Consider the following 11,661-nt stretch of genomic DNA (forward strand, 5'->3'; position numbering starts at 1 on the left):
GAGCTTGTCTAACCTTGGACCCTTACATTCACTGAGTGAAGAAATACACATCCAGGTCCTACCTGGCAATTTTTAGATAGGTTAGAGCCCACATTTCCACACTGCTTAATAAAGAGTTACAAAAGGGTTTTCTCTCAAGACCGTGTTACCAATAGTGCACATCTACTTTTATTCCCATAGTGCTTGATTCAAGTCCCAGTTCTACCAGCAGTGTGATCCTGCAAGAATTCCTTAACTTTTCTGTATCTGAAGGGATTAGACAAGATGATTTTCCATATCTGTGACATAATGAAGGCATATTAAGATTCACCTAGACCAAACTTCCCATTTTATACATGGCAGAAACTAAGGCTCAATAGTCATCTATGGTTATGCAATTGTTAAGTATCAGAGCTTGGATTCAAACTCTGGGTCTCCTAACTCTAAGTCCAATGTCTTTCCATTACACATTTCCTGAAGAAGATTGAGCTTCTTTTTCTGTTCTGAACTTCCTTTACTTCATTCTTTCCCATTACAAGGTCTTCATACCTTATTCCTTAGATGTCCAGAACCATCAAGAGATTTCTTCTAAAGTGCCCTACCCATTCACACTTATTTTCCATTATGAACTAGATTACAAAATCATCCCCTTCTGATCTATCACAATTTCCATTTCTATGAATAAGAGAGAGGATGTGACATAGTGAATAGGCCAAATTGGAGTCAGAAAGGCCTGGGTTTGAATCTTTTCTCATGTATTTTCTGAATGTGTGATCCTGCATAAGTCCCTTAGGCTTGCTGAGTTTCATTTTTCTGTTAAAATGAAGGAGTAGTCTCAAGGATTCCTATGTTCCTTTCCACCTCTAAAACTCTAACCCTATAACTGACTGTTGTTTATCCTTTGTTCTAGAAGAGGAAGTAACGCCATGACATGCAAGTGAGTTGGATTTAAGTGAGGGAGGGCTAGGCAAGGTCACCTGCCTCATGTTCTCCTCTTGGGCCATCTGGGTCCAGAAACCAAATATAAATGAGAATAACTGGAGATGGCCCTGGATGTAGCAGAAGACCTTGGCTTTTTTTAAGTCTGGGAGGGGGCTGGCTGTTAGGAAGACAACAAATGATAAACTCAATCACAATTTTGTTCAAAGTATAACGCCTTCTAGTGACTTTGCATGAAATCTAAACCTGGAGAAGTCCCTACCTAACTTAAAGAAATGAATCTCTAGTGGTGGTATTTTAGCTTTCGGACTAGAGATAATTTGAGGAGGGATGGTGATGCCTCATACCAAGAGGAAAGTTATCCAGTGACTTTGTTTAGTTTGACTTAGAGTACTCCCTAAACATAACTCTAAGAGAATCTTCCTCAGGACTGAGATGGCCAGTGTCCACAGGTGGCAGATTACTGTGTGATGGAAAGTTTCTAAAGTAGTTAATTTTCTGAGGGTTAAGAATTCTGCTCTTTAGAAAAGGATCCACATTTACAAAAAATATTTATAGCAGCTCTTTTTGTGATAGCAGATAATTGGAAATTGAGGAGATGCCCATCAATTGAGGAGTGGCTGAACAAATTGTGGTATATGAATGGAATGGAATCCTATTTGTCTATAAGAAATGATGAGCAGGTGGATTTCAGAAAAAAAAAAAAAAAAACTTAGAAAGACTTATATGAACTGATGATGACTGAAGTGAATAGAACCAGGAGAACATTGTACACAGTAACAGCAACATTGTACAACATTCAACTATGAACCTTTGTCAGCAATCCAGTTATCTAAGACAATATCAAGGGATTCATGATAGAAAATGCCATTCACATCCAGAGAAAGCACCAAATACAGGGCAAAAGACATTACTTTCACTTCTTTGTTGTTTTTTCTTTTTCATGGTTTTTCAAAATCTTTTGTTCTGAGTCTTCTTTCACAACCTGACTAATGTAGAAAGAATTTTTATTTTTTAAATGTTTAAAATGATTGTATGTGTATAAGCTATATCAGATTTCTGTCTAGGAGAGGGAGGAGCAAAGGGAAGGAGAAAAATTTGGAACTCAAATTCATACAAAGATAAATGTTGAAAACTATCTTTACATGTAATTGGAAAAAAATAAAATACTAGTAAATAAAAATAAGAAAATTAAAAAAAAAACTTCTGTTACAAAAGAATTTTCTTTTTTTAAAAAATTCTGTTCTTTAAATTAGAGAGGCTGGATTCTGGAGAGCAATTTGGAACTATGCCCAAAAAGTTATCAAACTGTGCATACCCTTTGATCCAGCAGTGCTGCTATTGGGCTTATATCCCAAAGAAATACTAAAGAGCGGAAAGGGACCTGTATGTACCAAAATGTTTGTGGCAGCTCTTTTTGTAGTAGCTAGAAACTGGAAGATGAATGGATGCCCATCAGTTGGAGAATGGTTGGGTAAATTATGGTATATGAAGGTTATGGAATATTATTGCTCTGTAAGAAATGACCAGCAGGAGGAATACAGAGAGGCTTGGAGAGACTTACATCAACTGATGCTGAGTGAAATGAATAGAACCAGAAGATCGCTGTACACTTCAATGTTATATGAAGATGTATTCTGATGGAAGTGGATATCTTCAACATAAAGAAGATCCAACTCACTTCCAGTTGATCAATGATGGACAGAAATAACTACACCCCGAGAAGGAACACTGGGAAGTGAATGTAAATTGTTAGCACTACTGTCTATGTACCCAGGTTACTTATACTTTCGGAATCCAATACTTAATGTGCAACAAGAAAATAGTATTTACACACATATATTGTATCTAGGTTATATTGTAACATATGTAAAATGTATGGGATTGCCTGTCATCTAGGGGAGGGAGTAGAGGGAGGGAGGGGATAATGTGGAAAAATGAATACAAGGGATAATGTTATTAAAAAAAATTACTCATGCATATATACTGTGAAAAAAATTATAAATAAAAAAATAAATAAATAAATTAGAGAGGCTGGTATTTGATACTTAGATATTGCCCTCTTCTCTGGCACCTACAACCCAATCTTATTTTCTCCTTCCAAGTAGACTTTGAATCAAAGTCTCTTCTCAAGGATTATGCCAATCCTAAAGTGTCACAGGAGTATAAGATTTAGAGTCAGAAGCAACAGTGGTGTAGTAAATGTTTTATTAACAAACTGCAGAAAAAAAAAAAAAAAAAGAAAGTTCAACATATTTCTTTTTTCCTTTTTCTTTCTTTTTTCTGGGGTGGGGGTGGGGGTGGGAATCAGGGTTAAGTGACTTGTCTTAGGTCATACAATCAGTAAGTATCTGAGACTAGATTTTAATTCAGGTCCTCCTAACTCCAATGCTCTATTCTCTGTACCACAAAGCTACCCCAATCTCAACAAATTTCTAAGTTTAATTGGTTTTATTAATTTTTTTCCCCAGCACTTAATTTAGTTTGAACATTTTACAAAAATAAATAAATAAATAAACCAAGCTCTGATTTGTAACATTTGTTAATTTCTAAGGTGAAAATGTTCACATTGAAAATTTAACAATGGGGTCTTGTGAGCTACATTACTCTTTGAAATGAACTTCATGGAGATACTACAAAGAGAGAGAAAAGAACTTGGTCCATGAAGTATTGTTCCAAATTGCATGGGAGAACAGTTTGTTTCAACCATTTCAAATTTTAAAACTACTCTTCCCAGGTACCAAATAGATGTGGACAGAAAGACCTCTGGTTTTTGTTTTGTCCTTGCTATAGCTTTTTAGTCAATACCCATTTGTAAAAGAAATTGATTTTAATTAGTTAATTGAGGTTGGGGAGATTTTAACTGGTTGAATGATATTGGAGGAAACACAATGGATGGAAGCTTATACAGAATAGTATTGAGTCTGACAATTCCTTAGATTTGTCCTCAAGAACCTTGAGGGGATTATTAGCTGGGATAGGGAATCAACCTGTTAATATTTGTGGGAGTTGGGATAATGAGTAGCAGCCTATGTTGGACTTTTATCACTATTGCTTTTACACCAGTATGATTATCACCCTGGCTGGACAAAAGCCTTCAGTCACAAAGAATTTCTGAATAAGACTTGTTTATTAATCTAGTTTCAATTGGATTTTGCACAGTTTTCAGCTCTGTACTTCTGAAGTGGTTCCAGAGTATTTCTGATCATTCATCATCTCAAAGGAAAGAGCTGTAGTCTGAAAGGTTGTAGAGGTTAAACACTCACTTTGAGGACAAAGATGGAAGACAACAGAGACATATAGTCATATCTCCAAGGTTACAGTTTCAGGAAAGAGCCCTGAATCATAGGGGTAGCTTTGAAGGCCTCAAAAATGAAGCCATAGCTGAATATCTAACAAGATTTTTTCCAGTTTATGGTGGATTTTAAAGGAAGCCCACCTTCCAAAAGACAGGGCCCTTGGCTTCTGGTATCCTAGGAGAAACAAAACATTTAATGAGCCAGATCCCAGACAAGAGAGGGAGAGAGAGCAAAGGTAATGCACTTTGAATGTATCTGAATGAGAACTTACCAAAAAGTCATGCATGATAGAGTCACTCACCATGAGTTCTATAAGAGAAGACACAGTCCCTACTTTAGATTGTAAAATATGGTTGGAAGATATAAGATACACAAACATTAAATAATTAGCAAGCAGCACAAGGAATCATGGTTTCAGATTATGTGCTTCACACTAGGAGAACTATGCATGCAGAGAAAGGAGAGACTATGTAGGTTATAATTTAGAAAATTCCACAGAAGTGCCTCTTGCATTGAGCTTGAAAGGACAAGTAGTATTTAGATCACCACTCAGATTTGATTAAAGCCCTGAATAATTGCATCTAGACATAATAGTTTGGGGCATTAGTATGACCTTGAGTTTATCACCATAGGATATGAATGATCAAATTCACAAATTGCAAAATATAAGCAATTTTCTTAAGTCCTCATAAGACAATATCCTGATGCCCTGATAAGATGTGCAAATGGCCACCTCATCTGAAAGGTAGTTTCCTTTCTTCTACCATCCAGGAATAATCTCTTTCATGGGGCAAAGATCCCTATACATTACTTCGTGGCAAGGAGATTTCTTAACTCAGTCAGATCTTCTTATAAGAACAGCAAGATAAGATTAAGCCAGTTCGAGCTAGGGCTGATAACTATACTCAGATTAGGCTACTAATTAACTCACGTGGTAACAGGTTCTTTTAAAGTGAACCTAGTTAAAAGAGGATTGGATGAGAGATATAGGAATAGTGTGTCTGAGCAGTTCTGGTCAACGTGGCTCAAGAGGGCCAGATTAGATTTGGAGAAGGTCCAGGAGAAGGCCACTTAAATGATCAAAGGAATCATGCATGATGTAACAGAACAAGGACAAAGCAATTTAAATTTAAATGCAAGATAATGGACTATAAAGAGCATGTTTTGTGCCAAAGGGACTATAGTATAAGGGTTATCTAGAGGGACTGAAGATAGTTAGAATAGGATTCTTGATAATGTTTCATCTTGAGTCAAAGCTTAACCAATTGATTAGAGAAAAAATAATGGCATTCTAGAAAACCAAAATTATACATGAACAGAGTAGCCACTAGGGATTTGGTATACAGTAGCAAAACTCCTTCTATTTTCCTACCAAAAGTCCTTGCATTAGTATTTTGTCCTTTGGGTATCTTTGATAGAGTCATTGTCCTCTTCAAAATCCTCTCTTAAATTGAAAATAGTATAGGAAAAGAAAATATCAAACATTAGTATCTCACTGTGTGAATTAATTTATTATTTTTCCATTTCATGATTTCCCTTGTGAGACAGACACTGAGGGAATGAGAATTTTGATGAGGGTAGTTGTGGGAGGCAATTCTGAACCATTAAGCACAGCCTGGGAAGTTCAGAAAGAATGAGTTCTTAAGAGATAAGATTAGAAGGGAATTGAGGCAAAGAAAGGGAAAGTGGCAGGAAACAAAAGGAAATTTTGCTACTTTTAGCTGCAAACTGTAACTTGCTAGAAGAGATCTCAATCCCTACTTTCTTCACTGATCACTGTCTCTTATTCAGGAGTATTCTAGAGTCATCTGGTACCAGTCAGCAAGAGCTAGTTTTTATATTTTCAATGTAGATATTTACAAGTCAGAAATTTGTAAATGTTATAAATAAGGGATCCTTATTTTATTAATTGTCTAGATGTAAGAAAGTGATGGAGAAAATGCTAATAATGCAAAGTAAACTTTTAAATGTGTCATGAATATATATATATATATTTTTTTTTTTCAAAAACTAGCCATTAAATATTTATCAGCATACCACTAAGCCTCATTCCAAGTATTCTGATGTTTTCCATTTAATGGCAATGAAAAATTTCAGTTCATAATTGGTAGAAATTTTGGAGGGTTCAGGATGAATTTAGATTAAAGAAATTAATTTGATTTCATTTTTTCAATTACATGGAAAATTTTAACATTTCCTTTTTAAAAATTTTAAAATCTGAATTCTCTCTTTCCTCACTCTTTGCAAAACCAAATATGCATAATCAAAATTATCCATTTTACATCTTATAATACTTTCAATCTCTTGTTTTGTCGTATACTCTTCCCTTATCTATAGATCTGTAAGGCAAAACATTCCATGCTCCCCTAATTTTCTTGTGATATCATTGTAGTAGGTAAAAGATAAAATGATTGAGTAAACAAAAGTTAGCGCTTCTGATTATATTGATAATAAGCAATGCATGAGAATTATATAAGAAATTGGGATCAGGCCTCCTCAGCTTTGGCATTGGGCACCAAACACAAGAGGAGACAGATTCTTAATACCTTAAAAATAATTAATCAAATAAAGCCAATTAATTAAAAGAAAACAATTAACTATGATACAAAATTAGGAATCTGATTTCTAATTGGAGGAAAGATTAGGGGCTTTTCAAGTTGGAAGGGAGAATGAATAAATTCAGTTCTCTAAAAATCAGAAAAAGAGGTGTTTTACTCTTCTCAAGTGACTATTGAATCAAAGAAACATGGAAACAACTGATTGCCAAGTATGGAGTCAGTTTTCAGATGAAATATATGTATATATGATAAGACATATATATATGTATGTGTGTAGATGTGGGTGGGTGAGTGTGGGTGCTATGTGTATGTATATGTATGTATGTATTTATGTACATGTATATATATATATATATATATATATATATTTTTTTTTTTTTTTGAAATTTATGTGTGTGTGTGTATGTGTATGCACAAACATATTTGTGAGAAAAATTTCTCATATCAATCTTCATTTCTAGACTGGGTTTCTAATCAGTATAGCCTAAATTCTTACTTAAGAGTCTTTAAGCAGCAGGTAATGGTGATCCAGGTTTTTAGACACATAGGGCTGGATCCAAACAAAACAATAAAGTTTTCTAACAATTTCCATAACTTAATTAAGTTTTTCCACAAGACAGAAAATTAAATTAGATCCATAATTAAATAGAAAGGGAACTGACCTAGATTCAGTATTGAGTCACAAAATGGAGTCAATACCACTCAATTCCCACCATTTTCTCAATTCCCCCTTTGGAGTCATGGGAGAGGGATCAACCAACTAACTTCTCCCATTGATCACATCTATAAACCAAATCTATTAGATTTTATATATATATATATATATGTATATATATATATATATATATTCATAATCAGAATTACATAAGTCAGACTAAAACTCAAACCACGTAGGGGTCTCATAATGTACTAATCTTGAGAGGGGAGATTTACCAAGGTAACCAAGAACACTTGGAAAACAAAAACACTTTGGAACAAAAGGTCAAAGGACAATAATCAATATTACATAACATCAAGTGTCCTTGTATCTTAGTAATACATTCCCAATATCCATTTAATCATCACATCTTGCCATGAACCCCAGCTGTCCCACATAATTGTATGGCCAATGGAAATATGTTTTCTTGGACATTCTGGAATAGGCCCTATTCTCAGAATATCTCTGAAGGGAGTTCTACTTCTCTGATTCCAAATAACTTGTAGAGATTCCTAGATAATTTAATACAATTTCTTAAATTTGTCTTTCTAAATCTGAACCTTCAGAGAACTTCAATTTTTACATGCCACTTACTATCTTTATCTCACAATTATACATCTAAAACAAACTCATATGTTTTATCTAAAAACTGGCCTCTCCTAGTCAATCAGCTTTTGTTTCCATGTTCTTTTTATTGAATACAGTCATTTGGAAAAAAGTAAGATAACTCTTTTTCTGATTTCAGGAAATTGTTCCTGCTTGTTCTTTCTTTCCAACTTAGAAAGTTCTTCTAATTAGAAGCCAGATTAATTTTGTATCAATCATTTTCTTTTAATTGATTGCTTTTAATGCATAAAAATCTGTTTTTTCTTGAGTATTCAAAAACCAGTGCTATAGCTAAGGAGGCCTACTCCTGATTTGTTATGCAATTGGCATCCATTGCTTAATAAATTGATATCCTTGGAAGCTCTATCCTTGTTTTTTTCCAGTTATTTCATCTTTTACTGCCACATTATCCTTTATGACAGCATCATGTTCTTATTTTTACCTTAACTTGGCATAAGATATGATATAGATTCTGGAGTGGTTTGTGATTTGCTTCTTTAGCTCTACTTGCCAAATTGCTTTCCAGTTTTTGAAATGATTTTTGTTAAATAGTGAGTTCTTTAGTCCCCAAAGCATCTTAGCATTATCACACACTACTTTACAAAGATCATTTACTACTTTGTATTGTGTTCCTAATCTATTCCACCGATTTATCACTTTATTTTTTTTAAATTAATTTTATACTTATAAATTTTTTTGACAGTACATATACATGAGTAATTTTTTTTTTTTATAACATTGTCCCTTGTATTCATTTTTCCAAATTTTCTCCTCCCTCCCTCTACTCCCTCCCCTAGATGACAGGTAATCCCATACATATTAAATATGTTACAGTATAACCTAAATACAATATATGTGTGTAAATCCAATTTTCTTGTTGTACAGTAAGAATTGGATTCCGAAAGTATGAGTAACCTGGGTGTCCCTACTTGACGGTAGTACAAACAATTTACATTCACTTCCCAGTGTTCCTTCTCTGGGTGTAATTGTTTCTGTCCATCATTGATCAACTGGAAGCGAGTTGGATCTTCTTTATGTTGAAGATATCCACTTCCATCAGAATACATCTTCATATAACATTGAAGTGTACAGCAATCTGGTTCTGCTCGTTTCACTCAGCATCAGTTGATGTAAGTCTCTCCAAGCCTCTCTGTATTTCTCCTGCTGGTCATTTCTTACAGAGCAATAATATTCCATAACATTCATATACCATAATTTACCCAACCATTCTCCAATTGATGGACATCCATTCATCTTCCAGTTTCTGGCCACTACAAAAAGAGCTGCCACAAACATTTTGGCACACACAAGTCCCTTTCCCTTCTTTAGTATTTCCTTAGGATATAAGCCCAGTAGTGGCACTGCTGGATCAAAGGGTATGTACAGTTTGATAACTTTTGGGTCATAGTTCCAAATTGCTCTCCAGAATGGCTGGATTCTTTCACAACTCCACCAACTATCACTCTATTTCTTAGCCAGTACTAGATTGTTCTGATGATTTCTTCTTTGCAATGCAATTTAAGATCTGCTACTGCTAAGCCACCTAACTGCATTTTTTCATTGATTCCCTTTATATTCTTGACATTTTGCTCTACCAGATGAATTTTGTTATTTTTTTTTTTTAGTTCTGTAGAATAATTTTTGGGGTAATTTGATTGTCATGGTATTGAATAAATTAAATACTTTAGCTAGAATTGTCTTTTTTGTTGTATTGGCTTAGCCTACTCAAAAGCAATTAATATTTTTTCAATGGTTTAGATCTCACTTTATTAGTATCAAAAATATTTTGCAATTTGTTTTCCTATAGTTTCTGGGTTTAGCTTAGCAGTAGACTCCCAAGTACTTTATATTGTCTACAATTATTTCATATGGAATTTCTCTTTTAGACTTTGTTTTATATATATGTATGTGTATACATATATATATGTGTGTATATATACATTTATATGTATAAATTTTTATGATTTACTGGGATTTATTTTATATCTGCAACTTTGCTGAAGTTGTTAATTATTTCAACTAATTTTTAGCTGATTCTCGAAATATATCATAATATTATCTACAAAGAATGATAGTTTTGTTTTTTCATTGAGTATTCTAATTTGTTCAAATTTCTTTTTCTTGTCTTTGTGAGAAATTATTCATTTGGACCCCTACTTTATTCTAATCAGTATTAAGCAATTTTCTATGATTCCATAAGGGTAGTGTTATAATTTCTGTATAGTAGGTCCTAGAATAGAGAGTTGCATTATAAATTCCATAGAGGGCTAGAGGGCCTCCACCCTTATTTTTCCTTATCATATGGCAGGCAGTGTGGCAAAGGTAACACAATTATATGGAAAATCATCCAACTTGTTTTTATACCTCCAGATCACTCTTTTGTCCAATACAAGCAGGTATTATAAGCATCTAACAATCACTTTCAAAGTGATTTTTTTTTTAGAAGAAGCCCCATGTTTCACCCAATTTGAGACTCCTTTGCTGATATATCATTTTTAACTGGTGCATCATTTTTTGGTCTGCAAAGCAAGACATCAATTAATGGGATTTGGGATTTTGTATAACCTCTTTGGCATGTTTGGATATCAAATCTGGTACAAACCTTATAAAAATAAAGCCCTGGAAGAAGGGGAAGATCTGAATTTTAAGGAAGATCTGAGGTCCACTTTAAAGGGACCATGGACCTTTTAATAAAATGTCATTGGCTTGGAGCTCTGCCTCAGTCTCTTTTATTATAAATTGGACAATTTTAATCCCCAAGATGGCACTGCAATGTGGAGACCTCACCTCTTTAGGCTGGCCCCTGCAAAGGACCCCAAAGGAAGTACACACCAGGTAGAATTTTCACCAATGGATCCCCCACAGACACTGACCCTGGGAGAATGAACTCCCTTGACTATCTGCATTGAAATTCTCTAAATCTGAAATAAAAGTGTGTCTACCTTAATTTATAAGAAGGGTCCCCAACTGAGCTAAGAGGGACTGTTTGAATTTGTGACTAATCTGTCTAAAGTAATAAATTCCAGAACACTCAAATTCTATTTTAATTAAAATTGTATAATCATAATTTTAACTTTTTCTACATAGGCTACTGTTTTCCCCCAACCATTTTCTTTACTTTCATTTTATTAAAACTAGGGAAATTCAGCAGTGGAATTTCTAGTTCCTCATTTTCAGCCAGCAACCACCTAGCTAATTTTAAAACTTCCTATTGGCAGAATTAAAATAGATTTGTGTATGTGTGTGTTTAAATTCTTATAAGAAGGAGTAATTAAATTATTCTTGTCAATAGTACAGAAATCTCTTGGTTGAGAGGCAACTATCAGCAACTCACAGCAGGGCAAGGAACCCAAATAGAGGACTAAAGATCAATCCCTTGGATGGGTAGAGGTTGGGGGAGTGGGATTCCCTCACACTGTGCTCTGGTCTCATCTTGAGGGAGCAATTATTCAGGCCAAATCCCATAGCCTTAGGAGAGGGATTCCCTACCTTAGCAAAGAGTTGTCAAGGCCTGTAACCATTCCAGAAGCAATCCTATCCTCTTCTGACTCAAGAAGAAGGCTCCTTTTAAGTTTTCGGAGAT

The sequence above is a fragment of the Sminthopsis crassicaudata genome, chromosome 3 (assembly GCF_048593235.1).
Source record: "Sminthopsis crassicaudata isolate SCR6 chromosome 3, ASM4859323v1, whole genome shotgun sequence".
Taxonomy (NCBI): domain Eukaryota; kingdom Metazoa; phylum Chordata; class Mammalia; order Dasyuromorphia; family Dasyuridae; genus Sminthopsis; species Sminthopsis crassicaudata.